General features: G+C 46.3%; 1 long non-coding RNA gene across 1 annotated transcript; it reads right to left on the bottom strand.

The window, feature by feature from the left end:
* Positions 1–25: 25 nt before the first annotated feature.
* On the bottom strand, positions 26–18,318 carry LOC118925053 (uncharacterized). Its single transcript, XR_005029871.2, has 3 exons — positions 18,234–18,318; positions 2,146–2,353; positions 26–906 (listed from the first exon to the last, which is right to left on the bottom strand). It is a non-coding gene; the product is annotated as an uncharacterized LOC118925053 (long non-coding RNA).
* Between the last annotated feature and the right edge of the window lie 4,469 nt (positions 18,319–22,787).

Genomic DNA, 22,787 nt, shown 5'->3' with positions numbered 1-22,787 from the left:
CCTCTCATCTTAAGTCTTGCAGTGATAAAAATTGGAAATAGGGAGGTGGGTTCTGTCTTCTATTAAGGAGAGTATAGCAAAGAAGACAATTAGTCAACTCCGTTTTTTGAAGAAGAAACATATCAAACATCCAACTTTAAGATCAAGAAATGTGCCTTCAACTGATATAATCCATTTTCAGTATTATTTCAGCTTCCAGATATTCCTATATAATACCAGGAGAGAAACAGCGAAGAGTCAGTGAGACAGAACTCAAAGGCAGAAGAGACACTCGAGTGGTGGCACAGAAAAGACAGACAAGCCCTGGCCTGTCCCCCTGGCTGATCATCCTTTCACCAGCTGGCCTGAGTTCCTTCCCTGCCAATAGCAAGTTCCCATTTTTACTCTTTGCTTCAAGCCCATAGCCCTACTCTTGTCCCCACAATGACCTCCTCACTGGGAAGAGAGACTGTTCTGTGAAGGACCGCTATCCTCCCCTAACACCAGCCTCACCTATATTATTCCCTTTTGGTTTTCCTCCCGTCTCTGGAGGAAGTGACCACCTTCCTTCCACTGGCCTCCCCTGGATCTTACTTTGTCAGTTATCCCCCCTTCTGTGCATGTCCTTAAGTCTCCTTCCCCATTGATTCCTTTCCCTTAATCTATAAAAATGTCCAAGTCTTGGGTCTGGAAAACAATTCCCTAAGCTTAGGAGTAAGACAAGGATCTCTGTTCTCACTACTTGTATTCAGCCTGGCAGGCCAGTCCAGGCAGGGCAAGGGCTGCCTGGGCCATCTCGGTGTGTCTTCTTTAAATCACCCAGGACCAGGCAGTCAAAGTGCTGCTTCTCAGAAGAAGGCAGAACTGTCAGTCTCCCTGGGCAGCATGACCACAGCTCCTCTGATGCCTTAGAGCAGACTTGCATCTCTGAAAATAGTTTTTGTGAAAGGTAGTTAGCAGAGAGGTATTCAGCATTGTACTAAATTGTCTCATGAAGACAAATTAGGCAAGAAAAAGAAACAACAGTTAGGAAAGGAAGAAGTAAAATTAACTTTATTTGCAGATGAGATTACCTTGTATATAGAAAATCCTAAAAATCTACAAAAACCTATTAGCGCTTATAAGTGAATTCAGCAGGATTGCAGGATATAAGATCAAAATACAAAAATCAGTTTTTTCAATGCATTAGCAATGAACAACCCAAAAGTGAAATTAAGAAAGATTTGTTTACATTAGCTTCAAAAAGAAAACTAATAAATTTTTTAAGTGCAAGTTGTAAACAGAAAATTATAAAACACTGAAAGGAATTTTAAGTGAGAAAAATCCAGTGTTTATCGATTACAAGACAATATTGTTAAGATGACAATACTCCCCAAATTGATCTATAGACTCAACATAATCTCTATCAAAATCTCAGCTGACTTTTGCAGAAAATGAAAAGTGTATCTTAAAATTCATGTGGAAATGTAAGAGACCAAGAATATCCAAAACCCTCTTTAAAAAGAACAAAATTGGAGGACTCACAGTTTGTGGCTACAGAACACCATAGTCAAGACTGACTGCTGCTGGCATAAGGGTAGACACACTGATGAATGAAATAGAATTGAGGGCTGAACTCTATGCACATTATGGGCATTTGATTTTAGCACCACGGTTTGGGTGTAGGAGAGAATAGAATGGACTGCAACACGTGGGACTGGGACAAAATCCACATGCAAAAGAGTGAAGTTAGATCCTTATTACCCCACATCATCTATAAAAATTAACAGTATGGATCAAAGACCTCAATTTTAAAGAGCTAAGACAAAAAAACTCCAGCAAAAAGAAGACAGATGTAAATCTTCATGATCTTGGATTAGACAATAGTTTTTTAGATAAGGCATCAAATACCCAGCAATCAAAAAAAAACCAGACAACTGGATTTCATCAAAATTAAACATGTTTGTGCTTTAAAGGTAACTCACAGAATAAGAGAAAATGTTAATTACATATCAGATTAAAGTTTAGTATATAAAATACATAACTCAGCAATTAAGAGTGACTCAAAAAGTAGGCAAAGATTTTGAGTAGACATTTCTCAAGATATACAAATAGCTAATCACATGAAAAGATGCTCAAACTCATAAGTCATCAAGGAAATGGCAAATCAAAACCACAATGAGATACCTCTTCACCCCGATGAGGATGGCTGAAATCAAAGACAGACGATAAGTGTTAATGCAGGATGTGGGGAATCTGGAACCCTCGTGCCCTGGTGGGACTGTGAAATGGTGCAGTTGCTGAGGAAACAGGCACTTCATCAGAAAGTTAAGTGTAGAGTGACCTGAGATCTGGCGGTTCTGTTCCAAGGTATATGCCCAAGATAATTGAAAACCTGTCCACACAAAAATTTGAACATGAATATTTATAGTATGCGGTACAGCAGCCAAAAGGTGAAAACAACCTGAATATCCATCAACTGATGAATGGAGAAACAAACTTTGGACTCATCATTCGATGGGATATCATGTGGCCATGAAAAGGAATGAAGTACGATCCACTCTATAACATGGCTGAACTTTGAAAACATACTAAGTGAAAAAAGCCAGATGCAAAAGTCTACATTTTGTATGGGACTTTAAAATATATTGAAAAGGCAAATCTGTAAGGATTAAAGATGGCGTGAGAGGTGAGAAAGAAACCTCCTCCCAAAACCATGTATAATATGAAAATATAGTAAATATATCAAATCCTGAAAGAGCAAAAGGAAAGAAGGCTGTGGCAGACTGTCTATACCTGGGGAAACTAGCAGACCTCAAGGAAAATGGTAAAGTAACAAAGCCCTGATCCAGAGGGACCCAAGCCCTTCCCCCACCCCAGGTCACCGGAACGAGGAAGAGAAACGGAGCGGGAATGGGGTGGAGGCCTAGGACTGCTGAACACCCAGCCCTGGAGATCTCTGGGAGCACGAACCTACATTACATGGTACTTTGGACATTAGTGGGGTTGGAAAACTAAGACAGGTGGAATACTTAGAAAGACTGAGATTCCAGCTGCTTGTGGAAAAAAGGGATCCACATCTGGCCACTCTGGGACAAAGGAAAGGTGGGCAGGCTGAGAGTCTTCCTGACAGCAAGAGGGCTGCAAAAAGGGCAAGGCTTGCACAGAACTTGCTGCTCAGGAGAAAGAACAGGTGGACAAAATTGTCCAGACACACTCTGCCCAGCAGGTTGGGACCTTTCAGGAGCTTCAGGCGCTCCATCCCCCTGGCTGGCAACACAGCTACAAGGCCCCCCATGATACGCAGCCTGCTGTGCCTTCCTCTTGGCCAGCACCAGCTTGCAAACTGGCTGCCCCCACCATTGCGCCAGGCCAGCCAGAGGGAGGCCCTGCCTATGGCAGCTACAAGTGCAAATCATAAAGGCTTTCCATGTGCACTTGGCCCACTGGCCCTGGCAGTGGAGATAGGCACTGCAGCCAGGAAGCAGGAAAGAGCTCTTTCCTCCTGACAGATACCAGCACCGCTCACCTGCGACCTTTGCCATTGCTCCAGGGCGTAGAGCATCTGGGCACTAGAGGGTGCCACCTACAAATATGAAACGTCAAAGGAACCTGGTTCAAACCAAAATCCCACAAACACCAGAAAGAGGGCCAAGTGAAACAACTCATAAATCTTCCTGAAAGAGATTTCAAAACAAAACTCATAAACATGTTCATGGAGCTACAGAAAAATATTCAAGAACTCAGGATGGAATTCAGGGATGAGATACAAATGTTGAAAAATACAGTATCTGAAATGAAACATACAATGGAAGGATTTAAAAGCAGATTAGATAAAGTAGAGGAGACAGTAAATGAGACAAATTAGAGAACAGGAATACAAAGAAGCTGAGGCACAGAGAGAAAAAAGGATCTCTAGGAATGAAAGAATATTGAGAGAACTGTGTGACCAATCCAAATGGAACAATATTCGCATTATAGGGATACCAGAAGAAGAAGAAGAGAGAAAAAGGGATAGAAAGTGTCTTTGAGGAGGTAATTGCTGAAAACTTCCCCAATCTGGGGAAGGAAATAGTCTCTCAGGCCATGGAGATCCACAGATCTCCCAACACATGGGACCCAAGGAAGACAACGCCAAGGCATATAATAATTAAAATGGCAAAGATCAAGAATAAAGACAGAGTATTAAAAGCAGCCAGAGAGAGAGAAAAAGATCACATACAAAGGAAAACCCATTAGACTATCATCAGACTTCTCAACAGAAACCTTACAGGCCAGAAGAGAGTGGCATGATGTATTTAATGCAATGAAACAGAAGGGCCTTGAACCAAGAATACTCTATCCAGCAAGGTTATCATTTAAATTTGAAGGAGGGATTTAACAATTTCCAGATAAGCTAAAGCTGAGAGAATTTACCTCCCACTAAACGTCTCTACAGTGTATTTTGGAGGGACTGCTCTAGATGGAACTGTTCCTAAGGCTAAATAGCTGTTACCAGGGGAAATAAAACAACAGTAAAGAAAGTAGACCATAATTACTAAGCAGGTGCAAAATCAAAACCACCCCCAAAGTCAGTCAAGGGATAGACAAAGAGTACAGAATATACCTAATATGTAAAGAATGGAGGAGGAGGGAAAAAAAACCTTTAGATTAGTAATAGCACACTAAGTGAGTTAAGTTAGACTGTCAGACAGTAAGGAAGTTACCCTTGAACCTTTGGTAACCATGAATCTAAAAGTCTGCAATGGCAATAAGTACATACCTATCAATAATTACCCTAAATGTAAATGGTCTGAATGCACCAATCAAAAATCATAGAATCACTGAATGGATAAAAAAACAAGACCCATCTATATGCTGCCTACAAGAGACTCACTTCAAACCCAAAGACATACACAGACTGAAAGTGAAGGATGGAAAAAGATATTTCATGCAACTAACAGAGAGAAAAAAGAAAGTTGCAGTACTTGTATCAGACAAAATAGACTTCAAAACAAAGTAACAAGACAAAGAAGGACATTATGTATGATAAAGGGGTCAGTCAAATAAGAGGATATAACCATTATAAATATCTATGCATCCAACACAGGCGCACCTACATACGTGAAACAAATACTAACGGAATTGAAGGGGGAAATAGAATGCAATGCTTCTTCATTTTAGGAGACTTCAACACACCACTCACTCCAAAAGACAGATCAACCATACAGGAAATAAGGACACAGAGGCACTGAACAACACATTAGAAGAGATGGACCTAATAGACATCTATAGAACTCTACATCCAAAGCAGCAGGATACACATTCTACTCAAGTGCACATGGAACATTTTCAAGAGTAGATCATGTACTAGTCCACAAAAAGAGTCTCGGTAAATTCAAAAAGACTAAAATTGTACCAACCAGTTTCTCAGACCACAAAGGTATGGAACTAGAAATAAATTACACAAAGAAAATGAAAAATCCCACAAACACATGGAGGCTTCACCACATGCTCCTAAATAACCAATGGATCAGTGACCAAATAAAAACAGAGATCAAGCAATATATGGAGACAAATGACAACAATAACTCAACACTGCAAAATCTGTGGGACTCAGTGAAGGCCGTGCTAAGCCGGAAGTATATTACAATACAGGCCTACCTCAGGAAAGAAGAACAATCTCATATGAACCGTCTAAACTCACAATGAAACTAGAGAAAGAAGAACAAATGAGGCCCAAAGTCAGTAGAAGGAGGGACACAATAAAGATTAGATCATAAGTAAATAAAATCAAGAAAAATAAAATAATAGAATCGATGAAAGCAGGAGCTGGTTTCTGAAGAAAATTTAAAAAATAGATAAACTCTAGCCAGACTTATCAAGAAAAAAAGAGACTCTACACACATAAACAGAATCAGAAATGAGAAAGAGAAAGATCACTACAGACACCATAGAAATACAAAGAATTATTAGAGAATACTATGAAAAATTATATGCTAACTGGATAACCTAGAAGAAATGGACAGCTTTCTAGAAAAATAAAACCTCCCAAGGCTGACCCAGGAAGAAACAGAAAATCTGAACAGACTAATTACCAGCAACAAAATTGAATTGGTAACCAAAAAACTACCTAAGAACAAAACTCCTGGACCAGATGGCTTCACCACTGAATTTTATCAAACAGTTAGTGAAGACCTAATACCCACCCTCCTCAAAGTTTTCCAAAAAGTAGAAGAAGAGGGAAGACTTACAAACTCATTCTATGAGGCCAGCATCACTCTAATACCAAAACAAGGCAAAGATACCACAAAAAATAAAATTACAGGCCCAAATCCCTGATGAACATAGATGCAAAAATACTCAACAAAATATTAGCAAATCGAATTTAAAAATACGTCAAAAATCATCCATCATGATTAAGTAGGATTTATTCCATGGATGCAAAGATGGTACAATATTTGAAAATCCATCAACATCATCCACCACATCAACAAAAAGAAGGACAAAAACCACATGATCATCTCCATAGATGCTGAAAAGCATTCAACAAAATTCAGCATCCATGCATGATAAAAACTCTCAACAAAATGGGTATAGAGGGCAGATATCTCAACATAATAAAGGCCATATATGACAAACCCACAGCCAGCATCATACTTAACAGCAAGAAGCTGAAAGCTTTTCCTTTAAGATCAGGAACAAGACAAGGATGCCCATTCTCCCCACTTTTATTCAACATAGTTCTGGAGGTCCTAGCCACGGCAATCAGACAACATAAAGAAATAAAAGGCATCCCAATTGGTAAGGAAGAAGTTAAACTGTCACTGTTTGCAGATGACATGATACTGTACAAAAAAAACCCTAAAGAATCAACCCCAAAAACTACTAGAACTAATAACTGAATTCAGCAAAGTTGAAAAGGTACAAAATCAATACACAGAAATCTGTTGCATTCCTATATACTAACGATGAACTAGCAGAAAGAGAAATCAAGTAAACAATTCCATTCACAATTGCATCAGAAAGAATAAAATACCTAGGAATAAACCTAACCAAGGAAGTGAAAGACCTATACTCTGAAAACTACAAGACACTCATGAGAGACATTAAGTAAGATACCAATAATTGGAAATACATCCCGTGCTCATGGATAGGAAAAACTAATATTGTCAAAATGGCCATCCTGCCTAAAGCAATCTACAAATTCAATGCAATCCCTATCAAAATACCAATGGCATTCTTCAACAAACTAGAGCAAATAGTTCTAAAATTCATATGGAACCACAAAAGATCCCAAATAGCCAAAACAATCCTGAGAAGGAAGAATAAAGCTGGGGGAATTATGCTCTCCAACTTTAAGCTCTACTACAAAGTGACAGTAAAGAAGAAAGTTTGGTACTGGCACAAAAACAGACCCACAGGTCAATGGAACAGAATAGAGAGCCCAGATATAAACCCAACCATACATGGTCAAGTAATATATGATAAAGGAGCCATGGATATACAATGGGGCAATGACAGCCTCTTCAACAACTGGTGTTGGCAAAACTGGACAGCTACATGTAAGAGAATGAAACTGGAGTATTGTCTAATTCCATAAACAAAAGTAAAGTCGAAATGGATCAAAGACCTGGATGTAAGTCATGAAACCATAAAACTTAGAAGAAAACAAGCAAAAATCTCTTGAATATAAACATGGGCAACTTTTTCCTGAATGCATCTCCTTGGGCAAGGGAAACAAAATAAAAAATGAACAAATGGGATTACCTCAAGCTAAAAAGCTTCTGTACAGCAAAGGATACCATCAGCAGAACAAAAAGGCATCTTACAGTATGGGAGAATATATTTGTAAATGACAGATCCAACAAGGGGTTAACATCCAAAATATATAAAGAACTCACATGCCTCAACACCCAAAAAGCAAATCCCTATTAAAAAATGGGTGGAGGATCTGAACAAACACTTCTCCAAAGAAGAAATTCAGATGGCCAACAGACACATGAAAAGATGCTCCACATCACTAATCATCAGGGAAATGCAAATTAAAACCACAATGAGATATCACCTCACACCAGTTAGGATGGCCAACATAGAAAAGACTAGGCACAACAAATGCTGGCAAAGATGCGGACAAAGGGGAACCCTCCTACACTGCTGGTGGGAATGTAAGCTAGTTCAACCATTGTGGAAAGCAGTATGGAGGTTCCTCAAAAAACTAAAAAGAGAAATACCATTTGACTTGGGAATTCCACTCCTAGGAATTTACCCAAAGAAAACTTCTTAGATTCAAAAAGACATATGCACCCCTATGTTTATCGCAGCACTATTTACAATAGCCAAGGTACGGAAGCAACCTAAGTGTCCATCAGTAAATGAATGGATAAAGAAGAGGTGGTACATATACACAATGGAATACTATTCAGCCATAAGAAAGAAGCAAATCCTACCATTTGCAGCAACATGGATGGAGCTAGAGGATATTATGCTTAGTGAAATAAGTCAGGCAGAGAAAGACAAATACCAAATGATTTCCCCCATTTGTGGAGTATAACAATGAAGCCAAACTGAAGGAACAAAGCAGCAGACTCAGAGACTCCAAGAAGGTACTAGCGGCTAACAAAGGGGAGGGTGAAGGGGATTGAGGGGTATTATGATTAGTACATGTGGTGGGTTGGGGGGTGGGAGTCTTGGGGAAGACCGTGTAGCACAGAGAAGACAAGTAGTGACTGGCATCTTACTACACTGATGGACAGTGACTGCATGGGGTTGGGGGGGACTTGATAATATGGGTGAATGTAGTAACCACAATGTTTTCCATGTGAAACCTTTGTAAGAGTGTATATTAATGATAATTTTTTTTAAAAGAAAGGTAAATCTGTGGAGACACAGATTGCTGGTTATTAGAAGCTGCAGGTATTTGGGTGAGTGGAGGATAACTGCTCATGGGCACAGGGTTTCTTTTCAGGGCATGGGAAATATTCTGCAGTTAGTAGTGATGGTTGCACATTTTGAATGTACTAAAGGCCACCGAATTGTACACTTGAAAAGAGTGAATTCTATGGTAAGTGAATTATATGTCAATTTAAAAACAACAGTGAGCAAATACCATCACTTCCAATGTTTTCACTGTCTCTCAAAGTGTGGTTCCCACATCAGCCTCTCCATAGCATCTGGGAATCTGTCTGAAATGCCAGTTACCAGGCCCCAACCCCACCAACTGAATCAGTCTCTTTTGTGCTGGGGCCTGGCATGGTTTACCAAGCTCTCCAGGCACTTCTGAAGCGCAGTGTGAGAACCGCTGCTTTAACCTGCCAGTCCACGTTTGTCCTTCATTGCTGGGCTTTTATATATATATATATATATAAAGCAATTTTACTGAAGTATGATTACCATACAAGTCACCCACTTAAAGTGCCAAAATTCAATGATTTCAGTATATTTGCAAATCGTTAAGCCATCAACACAATTTTAGAACATATTCATCTAAAACCAAATGTCATTGTCCCCGTTGTCAGTCACCCCAGTCCTAGGCCACACTGCATTCGGCCTCCATGGATTTGCCTGTCCTGGACGTTTCATACACATGGAGTCGTACAAAATGTAGTCCTTTGTGTCAGGCTTCGTTCACTGAGCATAATGTTTTCAAGGCTCATCTGCAATGTAGCAAGAGTCAGAATTTCATTCCCTTTTATTGCTGAGTAATACCTCATTTATAGATAAACCACATTTTTATCCATCATTGATGAGCGTTTGGGTTAATCCACTTTTTGGCTGTTATATAATGCTGCCATGCACACTCACGCACAAGTTTCTTTGTGTGTTGTTGGAGTGTTGACAGTTCACTCGTGGCTTCTATGTTCTCACTTCCAATTCCCTCCTCAGCCCAGTGCCTCTGCTTTCCCCTTAGCTTCAATGGGCGAGTCTGTCTGGGCTCACCGACCTCTCTGGTGGCTCGGGGTCAGCTTATTCCAGTCCACTGGCCTCTCCTCTCTGCCCACCTGCCAACTGCTGCATTCTCTGGAGCTGCAGCATCTAGGGTCCTTACACTGTCCTCCTGAGCATTGGCCAACCCCATGGCTTAACCACTGCTGCTATCAGCCGGGGGACCCTACATGTGCTTGTGCAATTCCAGCCTCCCCGAAGCACCAACTGCGTACTGGACTGACTCCCCACAGGGTGTCCTTGGGACTCCCGTGCTCAGCATGTGTGACTGCCCTGAATGCTCCTCTTCGGCATTCCTCCCGTGCTTAGCTTTCCTCGAGGATTCTTGCCTGAACACATCTTTACTCTGGTGGCTGCAAAATGGTATGCCCCATCTCCAGTGGCCCCTCCAATTGACCAATTGGCCCTTAGCATCCTGACTGTGAGGAGGAGGCTTGAGATTCTATCCACTTAGACGCTGTTATTGGCACAGATGCAAAGATTCCTGTTGCCAGTGGTCTTTAATGCATAACTGTCCTAGTGAGTTTGGTGCTCAGACTGTCCCAGATTTGGCTAGTGGGAGCCTCTTTAGTCTGTTCCTTGTCTTGTGACATGCCCTTCATTTTTGAGCACTGACTTCCATTCTAGCAGCACAAGATGTTATCTCGTCCCTACCCTGCTCCAGATCTGGGGTCAGCCATTTCTCTGAAGGGTCCTGGTTCCTTTTAGATACCAAAATCTGGGCTCTAGTTGTGCTCATTGCTACCAATGAGCCTTTCAGTGGACAGAGCTAGGAAATGCGTACATATATACATACATATGTATATACACATACTAGTGCATGTACACTTAACACATGTAACAGCACATACCTCACTGGGTTAAAAGGGAATGAATGAGAAGATGCATGTTTTAAAAAAAACCACCCTCAAACTAAAAAAAATACTTAGCCCATGCCTGGGACATAGAGCGTGGTCTTTTTTAGCTATTATCAGTATTATTACTAAAAACTATGGAATCCTTTGCCTATCAAATGGGAAATTTGGTCCTCTACATGCTATGCATGAAAATTCCATGTGTAGTTTGGGCTCCAGAGCAATGGGCCGGCTGAATCACCCCTTTACTCGGGCGAGTGGACAGCTGTGCCAAGGGGAGAGACTTCTCTGAGCTGTGACGCGTGGCAGGGCCCAGCAGCTGCTCCTTCGTGTCAGGCAACATCAGAGCCCTCCCAGAGAGCACCAAAAGGGCTCCTCAACAGAAATGACCAGCTCCCAGTGGACGTTAACATGTAAGACTGAGGAATGCAGTTACTGGACGAAGCTGTCTGCCGTGTTTTCCTTACAAGGGTCGTCCCAGTCTCGGCACACCAGGGAAAGGCCAAATGGGCAGCCCACCGTCTCCAGGGCTGCCTCATAGCTTCTGCTCATTCTGTCTCTCTGCACTTCAGGAGAGCTTCACCTCGGGCAGCTGTGATCACTTCCTGCTGCACCGCAGGCAGCCACTGTCACTCAAGTCTGTGCTACGAAGGGTCTGCTCTCAGGCATCGCCTGACCGGCCGGTGCTGTTGCTGGGCTCTCGTGGTTGAGATCAACTCCATCTTCTATCCAGAGTGAATGATTTCTTAACTGTGCTCAACAGACGGGCTGCTGTCCTGTAACTTATTTCAGAGAAGAAACGAAAGACCCGGCCCTGACAGCCCACAGGGGGCCATGTGAATCGGATACCAGAACGTGTCCCCTACCGAGACAGACAAGAATAACTATAGCCAATGCAGGCCTGTCTTCCGTAATCCGCCCCTCCTCACCCGCATTGCATTTCACGGAATATACTGATCTGCTCCTGGTTTATCATCGTACATATTCAGTCAAAACAAATCTGTTTGTTTCCCACCTGGCCCAATCTCAGGTCCAAATTCGACTTTCCACTTTTATGACCAATATCATACATAAACATGTAGTTGGTTTTTTTTTTAGGTGTGGTGGCTATTTCTTTTTTTAAAAATTTTTAAATTTTGGTGTCATTAATGTATAATTACATGAGCAACATTAATGTTACTAGACTCCCCCGATCATCAAGTCCCCATCACCTACCCCATTACACTCACTGTCCATCAGCGTAGTAAGATGCTATAGAGTCACTACTTGTCTTCTCTGTGTTGCACAGCCCTCCCGTGCCCCCCCACATTATGTCGCTAATCATAATGCCTCTTTTTCCCCCTTATCCCTCCCTTCCCACCCATCCTCCCCAGTCCCTCTCCCTTTGGTAACTATTAGTCCATTCTTGGGTTCTGTGATTCTGCTGCTGTTTTGTTCCTTCTGTTTTTCTTTGTTCTTATACTCCACGTATGAGTGAAATCATTTGGTACTTGTCTTTCTCCGTCTGGCTTATTTCCCTGAGCACAATACCCTCTAGCTCCATCCATGTTGCTGCAAATGGTAGGATCTGTTTTCTTCTTATGGCTGAATAATATTCCATTGTGTATATGTACCACATCTTCTTTATCCATTCATCTACTGATGGACACTTAGGTTGCTTCCATTTCTTGGCTATTGTAAATAGTGTTGTGATAAACATAGGGGTGCATCTGTCTTTTTCAAACTGGGCTCCTGCATTCTTAGGGTAAATTCCTAGAAGTGGAATTCCTGGGTCAAATGGTATTTCTGTTTTTAGTTTTTTGAGGAACCTCCATACTGCTTTCCACAATGGTTGAAATATTTTACATTCCAACCAGCAGTGTAGGAGGGTTCCCCTTTCTCCACATCCTTGCCAACATTTGTTGTTGTTTGTCTTTTGGATGTTGGCCATCCTAACTGGTGTGAGGTGATATCTCATTGTGGTTTTAATTTGCATTTCCCTGATGATTAGAGATGTGGAGGATTTTTCATCTGCCTGTTGGCCATCTGAATTTCTTCTTTTGAGAAGTGTCTGTTCAGCTCCTCTGCCATTTTTTAATTGGATTATTTGCTTTTTGTTTGTTGAGGTGTGTGAGCTCTTTGTATATTTTGGATGTCAACTCCTTACAGATATGTCATTTATGAATATATTCTCCCATACTGTAGGATGTCTTTTTGTTCTACTGATGGTGTCCTTTGCTGTACAGAAGCTTTTTAGTTTGATATAGTCCTACTTGTTCATTTTTGCTTTTGTTTCCCTTGCCCAGGGAGATATGTTCATGAAGAAGTTGTTCTTGTTTATGTCCAAGAGATTTTTGCCTGTTTTTTTCTGAGTTTTATGGTTTCATGAGTTACATTCAGGTCTTTGATCCATTTTGAGTTTACTTGTATGTATGGGTTAGATAATAATCCAGTTTCATCATGTAATTGGTTTTTATTATGCACAGTAGCCTCATTTCTTTGTGATCTCAAGCAAGACATAACTACGGTTCACCGAGTGCCTGTGCTCTGGGCCTTTTGATTCTCGTCTTCACATTTAACTCTCACAAGGTGACAGACTGGTTATCCCAGGAAACCGAGGTAGTTAGGTAACCAGAACAAAGTTCCAGATGGACTTGTGTGTCCAGATTGGATTCAAGTCTAAGTCTAGCTTCAAAGCAAAAACTCTCTTCACAGAAATTATCAACTCATCTGTTATTTGTGCCATTAATCCAGACCTGCAACGTGTTGCCAAATCCTTGATCCACTTTCCTGGTGTCTCTGAGGTGGGCCCACAGCAAGTCCCCCACCAAGGGCCCTTCCACTGAATCATGGGTGTGCCCCGCTGCAGGGGGTCCAGAGGGGGCCCCCATCAGCTGATATTCTTTATTCTGTGATTGTCCACACCATCTCCCCAGCGATCACCTGGAGTCTCGCATCCTGCCGGGTGTTGAACGCTCCTGGGTGTTACTCAAACTGACCTGGGAAATGCTGGTTTGGGCCCCAGAGCCTGTGTCTCTTCTGCAGGCCTTCTCAGTTTCTGCAAATGTCCAGAGTGTGTCACGTTTCCTAAACCCGTGTGCTGTGGCTGCCTCTGCAGGTGGCGTCTCAGGTGGACCAGTGTTCCTTTGCTCTGGGCCAGCCCTGCCCTTCTCTGGAGCACCCCTTTCCTCAGACTGCCTGCTCAGAGCCCGGCGCGTCCTGACTTCACCGGCTGTCCCGCCCTCTGGCCGTCTCCACATTCTTCCGAATCTAGTCCCCGGTCCCAGCTCTTTCGTGCCACTTCCAGGTTGCTTCCCTCATCCAGCCTCCGACTTGCCGTCGCATCGTTCGCGGGCCGTCTGCGTCCTGCCTGGCGGCCCTCGCAGTCCCTCTGCCTTCCACCCGGGAGTCCTCGCGGCTCCCTCTTCTCCAGGGTGCTTCTGCTCCTCCCCAAGGTCCCAGCCTAGCCTCCCCACCCCCAGGGGTCTTCTCGATCCTCACGCATTTTCCCTGCCGGGACCCGGGCTCCCCATCACCATCCCCACCACCCTGACTCTTCTCTGTTTGGGAAGTAATGCTCTTAATTGTACAGCCTGCCGAGTTTCACATAATCACACTGAATTTTAATTTCACAGCAGTTTGTGTCTCACCAGGCAATGTCCTTGGGAGCTTTTCTCATTCGCTGCCAGTGAATCACCCAGGGAGGGAGGAACGTGCCTGGTCTTTCACACGGAGAACTTAAAGCTCAGAGAGCTTGGTGGGCTTAGGCATGCTCTGTCCCTGGCCGGCACCAAAGGCCCTTCTTCTGGAAGCTCTGTGGGGCTTCTCCTCTGTCCTTCTTGACTGTACCTGGGAGATGTCCAACTCTTAGGCTTTGATGTCAAAGGGCCCTACGTGTGACTCAAGCGCTCCCCCAGTTCAGTGAAAACGTCTGGATTCAGGGTCCAATTCTGACACCCAGTCCAGTCCCCTGTGACCACTCGGCCCTGGCCAGTTAGAGCTGAGGTCGACGAGGCAGCAGTGTCCTGGCTGGCGTCTCTGGAAACCCCTGGGGGCTGTGAACACAGGCAGCTTTGCTGAGCCTGGTCCTGTCCCGTGGGCCTCAGAGGAGGACCCCGCAGACCCCTCTGTTCATAATTCTGAGTGAAGCAAGCCGGGGTCTCTGGGCACCACTGTCTGCTCTTCATCCTGGCTGCCAGAGAGCCCAGTCAGGGGCACACTTCCTCATCACACTCAAGTTAATCCTGCTCATCATTTTTCATTTTCATTAATAGACTGTTTTTTTTAGAGCAGTTTTTGTACTGCAGTAAACTTGAGAGGCAGGCACAGAGCTCTCCCACACACTGTCTGCCCCCACATGGGCACAGCCTCCCAGCTATCCATCTCCCACCCTGGAGGGGGGCGAGTGCGTTTGTCGTGGTTGGTTGTAGGTTCCTACATGGACACATCCTGCCACCCAGAGCCCATGTTTACGTCAGGACCCACTCCAGCTGTGTGCAGTCTGTGACTCGGGTAAAGTATGATGTCACGGACCCACCGTTACAGTGCCGTGCAGAGTAGTTCACGCCCTAAACATCCCTGTGCTCTGCCCGGTCACCCTCCCTCCCTGCCACCCCTGGCGGCCACTAGTCTTTTCACTGCCTCCACAATTCTACCTTTTCCAGAAAGTCATAGAATTGAAATCATATAGTCTGAGGCTGCTCTTTCCACTTTTAATTACATTTTTGGTCCTTTATAGTTTTATTGTTACCATAGTATAAATCTGAATTTTTATTATAAAGTCATTCACCATTTATGAACAAATAAGGACAAAAACTTTAAAATTCCTGGAATAATTGGTGCAACGTTATGCCTGTTAGACACTTGTATCCTTGAGGTCTGTGATTTTTTTTCTCTGTGACTATTTAGAAGGAAAGTGGAACCATTTACTGCAGAGTACATAGGCCTGAAGAGGGGCAGGAGGTTTCCTGGGGTCGGTTCTGAGATCCGGCGATCCATACTGACTGGGACAGGAGGCCGGCCCGGGGCAGCCGCGACACTGGGAATGTAGAACTGACCCTAAAACCCCTCCCTGGTGGGTCAGGCTCCCTGAGATCGTCTGTCCAGGCACGGTGATCCTTTCCCGAATTGCCCGGGAGCAGTCCTAGCAATTTCAAATTCTGTTCCCTGTCTGCCTTGTCAGATTTTGCCAGAAACCTGTGTCTTCAGGGGGACACTCTGAAACCCTGTGGGCACCTGCCGGAGAATGGCTTTTCATGAAGGAATAGACAGTTACAGACACTGTGGATATGAGGTCATAAATTTTTCACTGTCATTAAAATGATGATGTGATCCTGAGAACTGTAGGCCGAGAGCTCTTCCTGAGAACCGTCCAGAGACAGGAAGTGGCCCAGCACTCGAGGGGCCCCCCGGCTTTCCCCAGGAGCCCCTGCTCAGTGCCTTGCCCCGTGCTGCTGTCCCAGGGTGGCTGCAGGCTGCGTTTAACACAGGCCATCCTGGCGCGGCTGCATCCTCCACGTCGCTGAAGGACGTGGACATGAGTGCACTCTACTGGGTGGGTGGGCCATGCGGGCATAACCTGCCTGCCTCTGTGCCATCTACCCAGCCGTCAGCAGGACACAGTTCCTTGGAAATGAAGTCTGGCGGCCGCTCAGATAATGTAACCCTGTATCGATGGGGCAGCAAGCATGAAGGCCTCTTCTCGTCGGGCATGTGGACCTAACATCACGGGGTGCGTTCAGATGCACTGTGCTGCCAGCGCCGGTCCCCCCAGCGTAGCAGAGCCACATCACGCCTGACATTTCCTCCTTTACTGTGCCTTCCACCACTTAAGCCAGTCCCTCCCAGAGGCATCACGTAGCACCTGTTGGAAGGCTTGCTGGTCAACCCTCCTGGGACTCAGAGCTGGGTCTCGCTTTGCTTTCTGAATCGGGGGCAAAGACCACCGCTGTTAAGAACTCTGGTCTTGATACATCAGCCCTCCTGATATGATAAACTGTAGTTTCTTTGTGGAGGCAAGTTCCAATCTGGCAAAATCTTATGTCTGCATTGCCCAAGAACCTCCAGGCAAGTGGTTCTTCTGTGAAGCGAATTCAAGCTCCGGCTGCCTCCGTACAGTCGGGAGGGAAGCCAGCAGAAAGCGCAGGTGCCAAGTTGGTGGAGTCCCGTCAGCCTGAGCCCCTCCATGGGCTCCAGATTAAGCAGCCTTGCCTAGGCCTGCCCACATCGTTAAGTAACTCATGGGCGCCCTTATATATTGGAAACTAGAAAGTCTTGCTTTTTGGTTCAAAGTTGCCTGTTTGGTCTGTGTCTGTTCCCTCTGTGGTCTTAGTCTGCTCTGGCTACTGTAACAAAAAGGCCACAGAGTAGGCGTCTTAACCAACAGGAACATATTCCTCACCATTCCGGGGTGGGGGGGGTGTTCCAGGATGGAGGGGCAGCCGACTCAGTTCCCGTGGGAGAGGCTCCTCGCTGCGTCCCACGTGAGGGAGAGGAGGCGAGCTCTCTGGGGCCTGCTGGCCCTGCGCCTCTGAGAACCCTGGCTCAACTGACACAGACGGCAGAGGCATTAGGGGTGACCTGCTGCGGGGAGATGGCAGACGTGCAGGAGGAGACCTGGGACCCCAGCTCCCTCTCTTTGGCTTTACTGCCACTCGAGCATTCTTCAGGACCCGCCCAGCCCCCGCCCTGTGTGTCTCTGCATCTGGCTGTTCACCTGCATCCTTTATCGTATCCTTTCATGACCTGGTAAACCGAACTAAGTGTTTTCCTGCGTTCTGTGAGCTGCTCTTGCAAATTAATCAGACCCTAGAAGGGATCATGAGAACCTCCATCTAGTAGCCGCGTTGGACAGAAGTCCTGGGGGCCCTGGGAGCCTGCTTCTTGAGATTGGCATCTGAAGTCGGGGGCAGCACTTCCTGAAAGCCACACTTACTGCGATCTCATGACCGACGGGTGTGCCGTGGGGACCGTCCGGGAGCACAGCTCTTTGCAGCTGTGTCTGCTCAAACCATTTCTGTTTTGATCTAATCATTTTCAAAGCCACTTCCTACGTCTGGCACACCTTTTCCTCTTTGTTGAAACCCCACAACATCTCTTTGTTGTTTAAATAGCTCTTGAAGGGATGTTTCCCTTTAAACATCCCTGGAAACCAGGCTAGGCCCTGTACCCCTGATGCTGGCTTCCTGTGCTGTGAATCATCCTCAAAACACTGAGCTGGGCTCTTGTACTTTCTGTACAAATGCTACATTTCTGTAAAAAAAAAACAAAAAAAAACTTTTTTAAGTCTAATGAAGCCCATGCATGTTCTGCAGCCCAGCTTTCCCTTTCTTTTGCTTTCTGGGCAAATGTTCTCCTGGACTGTCAGCAGGCCGAGTGTATGTTTGCTTACATGCACATGGCCTGTGTTTTATTATAATCTAGCCCTTCAGAGGGCGGTGAGCAGGAAGCAGGGAAATAGCAGGGGCATCGGGTGGATGACGGGAGGACTCACACAGCAGGACTGAGACGGTCACTTACTGGGAAGCAGAGAGCGTGACTCGTAGAGGGCCTTGGGAGGCTGTCGTTTCACGGGCCACTCTGCGTATGGATGTGTGAGTGTGAGTGTGTGTGTGTGTGTGAGTGTGTGTGTGAGTGTGAGTGTGTGTGAGTGTGTGTGTGAGTGTGAGTGTGTGTGTGAGTGTGTGAGTGTGTGTGAGTGTGTGTGTGAGTGTGAGTGTGTGTGAGTGTGTGTGTGAGTGTGAGTGTGTGTGAGTGTGAGTGAGTGTGTGAGTGTGAGTGTGTGTGAGTGTGAGTGTGAGTGTGAGTGTGTGTGTGTGAGAGAGAGAGAGAACAGCTGCTGGCTTCCTGCTAGCCACCTGCCTCCCCTTCCTGGGTGAACACAGCATGATCAGGAGACTCTGTTCTGGGAAACACTGTTCTAGATTTTCAGATTATAGGTGTGAAATGGTACGTACCGATCTCATCTCTTTGAACCCTTCCATTTTTTATTCTAACCATTTTCTCATTCCTAATGTGCATTCGTGGTTTCTCTCTTTTCTGGATTAATCTTGCCAGACATTTGCTTGTCTTGTTGATCTTTCCAAATATCCAGCTCTTCATCTTATTTCAGATCTAGAATGAGTTTTCCTTGGGTTTGGGCGGACCAGTCCATTCATGCCTGCTTCTTTATTAACTCTGCATTCTTTCTTTATTGTGTGGTAGTTGCTGTCCTTTTGTTTGAGTTCAACGCTTAGCTCACGCGTTGTTAATCTTTTTGTCTTAGAGCAGGAGGCGAATTGACTGTTGTCAATCCACTGTGTGCAAGCATTCAATTCTCTCTTCCATGGGCGCTTGGATGTTCCTTTGACAGGTTCTCTTTCCTTCTTGGCAAAAAGAAAACGAAATTTAACTCAATGTAATCCAGTAAACAGTTCTGCCAGGCATTGTTCTCTAACCGGCTTGGTCCCTCTCGGGGGCACGTCTGAGCCAGGTCCAGGGTGTGCACCCCAGCTGGGCCCCAGCTCCTCTCCCAGCCCAGGCGGCCAGCTACAGGGGACGAGAATATGGCAGCTCCGTCCCCTTCCTGTCCCAGGCACCCCACTCGCAGCCTGGAGGGCACCGGGCAGCAGGGCCCCCCAGAGAGGTATCAGGCGACTGGAGGTCTCCCATCCGATTCTTGGTCGCCCAGGTCCATGGCTGCCCCTCCTGTCAACTCCCGGCCCACAGGGGACACTATCCCTGAGCAGCTCAGATATGTCAATGCCCCTCTCACCAAAGCATTTTTATTGCTTTTGTAAAGGGGGTGTCCTTTGGACCTTCCTGGGGAACAGTCAGGTGGCGAGTTCTTTAACCTCGCTCAGTGCCCTGACCCCTCTGAGCCTTACCTCAAAGCTCTGCCAGGACAGTTCCAGCCTCTCTCCCTGATTCACTGCAGGTCCTCATAATGTGCAGGCTTTAAGGGGTCATCCCAACAGTGTATTAAGAGGCTCCACGCCTTCTCGAGGCCAGTAAACAAAGCTGTGGTGTAGCTCACTCCAAATCTATCTGAAGGCCTAAGAAGCAGGAGAGCCGTGACGGTCTGGGAGACTCGAGGAGCCACCCCCAAAACACCGAGTCCGTCCAAAGACCGACCAGGCCGAGCCACACAGCTGGTTCCCCGGATTCCTTGTTCCAGGTAGGGGAGCCCATTTTTATTCTGAAGGCCTGGTATGTGTGTGTTTTCATACGCTCTCCTCTCCAGCTTCATAAACACCTGTGCCTCCTGCCCCTGAAAATAACTCACATGCCTAAACATAAACCAGGGAACGCCTCCAGGCTCCGTGACAAAGTGCAGCACCTTTTGTGCAGGAAAGTCCTGCTCCCCCTGTTTTGTCATTGTTTTGATTTCCAAGAGGTCCCAGGGCGTTTGGTTTTCATCATTTACAGCTTCTTCCGTGTGGGAAGAGTGGAGAGTGCTCGGGGGCGGGCGGGTGCTCCCTCCCCAAGCCTCAGCCTTAGGTTTGGAAAGCCGGAGGCTTCCTCTGCATTTCATGGCTCATGTCAAATATCTGTGCACATTCAAAGCAGAGACAGCTTTGCCCATTTTAACGTTCCCTAGGGTAACTTGAGTCATCAAACCTTCCAGCGTTGTGGCTGTTTTCATAAATTACTTAAGAGGAGCAGAAGCAGATTCTCAAGCTAATGAAAGGTTGGGGTGAAGAGGAGAGTGCCGGGCACCTTCCACGCGGGTGGGTGGGTCCCTGACCTACTGGCATCTCGCGTCCTGGCGGAGCGCTGTGGTGGCTTTTCCACAGCTGTTTCCCACGCCAGGTAACGTCTCCATGTGAGGAACATTCCTGAAGGCAGCAGCTTTTTTTCCAAGCCCTCTGCTGGGGCAGCCGTTTCCCACTGTTTCCTGTGCAAAGACAGAGTAAAGGGGCAGGCACTGAAGCCAGAATCAAATGTCTGTGCACTAGAGAGAAAGACCCAGGGGGAGCGGGCACATGAGTGGGAGCGCAGCCCTGGGACCGAGCCCAAATTCCTGCCCTGGCGAGCTGGGTCACTGAGGCGCACTGCCGCGGCACCCGCTGTGCAACCAGCGGCAGGTGAGGCCTTGCACGTCATTTAAGAAGTTCAAAGGTTCTCAAAGCTTGTTTGGGGATTCCAGAACAGGACGGGGCACCACAGGAATGAGGCTCACCAAACACAAGTGCGGGCGTCCGGACCGGGCAGCTGTTCGGTGGTGCTGAGTTTGGTGTCTCGTGGACTGAACCCCAGGAAGCCAGAGGAGGGAGAGTCTCAGAAATCAACCAGCCAGTTTATCGCATAAATGAGGAAACTGGGGCACAGAGTGAAGGGTGCCTCCCACGGTGGCTGAGCTAAGCTGTGGGGGGCTGCTCCCCAAGCTTGTCGACTGCGCGTCCACAGTCCTGTTCCCGTGGTGCCAGGCTGGGGGCCCCGAGTCTTCTCTTCCGGGTCAGAGAGCTCATGGATTCCTTTTCTATTTCTTGTGTGTCCCAGAATCTCTTTTCACTGACTGGGTGAGGAATAGCCTCACGTCCTGTGGTGGGTCTGCGGCCTGCACAGAGGTGCAGGGATAGCCACGGTATCAGCTTTGCCAGGCTCTGGAGTCTGATACCAGCTGCTGTGGACTGGCAGAGGGCATGCTCCAGACACAGACACGTGACCCCACCGAGCTGCTGAGGCCTAAGTAAATACGAATCTCAGCCGCTCCCCCCACAGTGCAGGAGTCCTGCTGATGGCTGTACTCAAGGCTCTCATGATTGTCTGGTATTCTGACTACACCAAAGCTTGGCCCTTGTTACTGAGACGCTGTGTATCAATCAGGGTTCAGCCCGAGAAGCAGAACCAGGAGGAAGTGTGTGTGCGTAGATTTATTGCAAGGAACTGGCTTACGTGATTTCAGGGTTGGGTAGGCAGGTCTGAAACGCTAGGGCTGGCAGATGGGACCGGCGGACTGAGTCCTCCGCACTGGCGAGAACTGCCGGCCGCAGATGGAATTCTTTCTTCTTCAGGGAAACTTCAGCTCTGATCGTAAGATCTTTCAACTGATTGGACGAGGCCCACCCAGATTATCCGGGATACATTCGCTTACTTAAAGACAACTAGCTATGGACTTTTATCACATCTACAAAATACCTTCCCAGGAACACCTAGGTTAGTGTCTGAATGAATAACGGGAGGCCATAGCCTCCCACCCCAACAGACACACGGTGCTGACCCCTGCACTCTGTCTCTGCAGAAGGAGCCCCTTTATATCGGCCAGTCCTCAAAACTCCACTTTGCTGAACAATGTCAGTTTTGCCACAGAAATGACAGACCTCATCATTTTGCTACAGACTTATTAACAGACAGGAATTTGGACCCAGTCCCTAAACACACTGTCAGGACTTACTGCAACTCCTTCCAGTCTAAGCTCCGGAGGCACTGACCATCAGGCCCTGGCCAGCAAAGACCCAGGATGGGGAAAGAAACCCCAAATTGTCAAACCCATGTAAGGATGTGGCTTCAACTCTTGGGCATGTGTTTGTCCCCTTTGGGCAGGCCCTTCTCCTTGGCATGTAAGCTACAGAAACCCAACTCATGCTATTCAAGCCTAATGGATGGGGACTTTTTTCACAGGATCAAAGCCTCAGGGTAGATGGGTCTTGGGACACTTGGAACATTCTGGAATGCTGTTGGGGCTGTCTCCATTTTCCCTCCTTCTCTGCATACCTGCTCCTCTGCTCTCCTTCTCTCGGCAGAACAAGTCCACAGCTCCTGACCTTCCGTGTAACGATTTCAGCCCCAGGAAAGGGTTGCTCAGCTCTTCTTAGCCCTCAAGTTCAAGACATATGGTGTAGCTGCATTGAGTGCCCATCTCAGGGTCAGCACCCATGACTTTGAAGCCATGGGACAGTGGGGACACGTCATCCAGAAAGGACAGGAGGTCTCGTGGCCAGCAGGCTTGGGCAGCCACCTGCACCCTTTCTGCTGGACAGTGTGGTGACATGGCAAGTGGATATGGAGACAGGAGGCTGGGGCAGATGGCTGCAGGTCTCGACGCCCTCCGCCTGACCCCAATTGCTCTGGGACTCCACTGTGGCTGAATCT

This window comes from Manis pentadactyla, chromosome 4 (assembly GCF_030020395.1).
Source record: "Manis pentadactyla isolate mManPen7 chromosome 4, mManPen7.hap1, whole genome shotgun sequence".
Lineage (NCBI taxonomy): Eukaryota > Metazoa > Chordata > Mammalia > Pholidota > Manidae > Manis > Manis pentadactyla.
This window is presented reverse-complemented; position numbering and strand designations above follow the sequence as displayed.